Source organism: Microtus ochrogaster, chromosome 2, assembly GCF_000317375.1.
Source record: "Microtus ochrogaster isolate Prairie Vole_2 chromosome 2, MicOch1.0, whole genome shotgun sequence".
Lineage (NCBI taxonomy): Eukaryota > Metazoa > Chordata > Mammalia > Rodentia > Cricetidae > Microtus > Microtus ochrogaster.
The window spans coordinates 32,250,419-32,250,998 of NC_022010.1; the positions used below are offsets into that span (position 1 = coordinate 32,250,419).

The following is a 580-nucleotide window of genomic DNA, read 5'->3' on the forward strand; positions in this document are numbered from 1 at the left end:
CTATCTATCTATCTATCTATCTATCTATCTATCTATCTATCTATCTATCTCACCTGTCTATCTGAAGAGTCTTTAATAATTGTAATCTTTGACTTGCCAGCATCCCTCCTTGGGCTTCAGTCTACAGAAAACTGTTTTTGAGAAAACAGATGAGCATTTCTGTGCTGGTCAGATGCAACATTATTTCAAATAGTGAAGAGCTAAAGATACACTAATGGTTCCCAAATTGCTAAAATTGCAGATATGATAGGGTTTTATGACTCTAGCTGTAGATAGAAGACTAATGGGAAGCTGGGTGTGGTGGCACATGCCTTTATCCTAGTGTTGAGAGGCAGAGGCAGATGGATCTCTGAGTGTTTGCATAGCGACAGGCAGGACACCAGGGCTGTGTAGAGAGACCCTGACTTAATCTTAAAAAACAAATAAACATGCAAGCAAACAAAAAATATATTTAAATATATCTAATGGTAAAAGATTTCATGTACTTGTTAACCAAAGTTAGCTGTATCTGGAAGACTGTGCATTTGTTTTCTCCCTCTTTAATTTCTGATTTCTTTTATATTTTCTGAAATTTCTCCGG

General features: G+C 36.6%; 1 protein-coding gene across 3 annotated transcripts in view; it reads right to left on the reverse strand.

Moving 5' to 3' along the window:
- Dgkg (diacylglycerol kinase gamma) overlaps positions 1–580 on the reverse strand; it is a 211,389-nt gene that overhangs the window by 112,536 nt on the left and 98,273 nt on the right. The window lies entirely within an intron of this gene.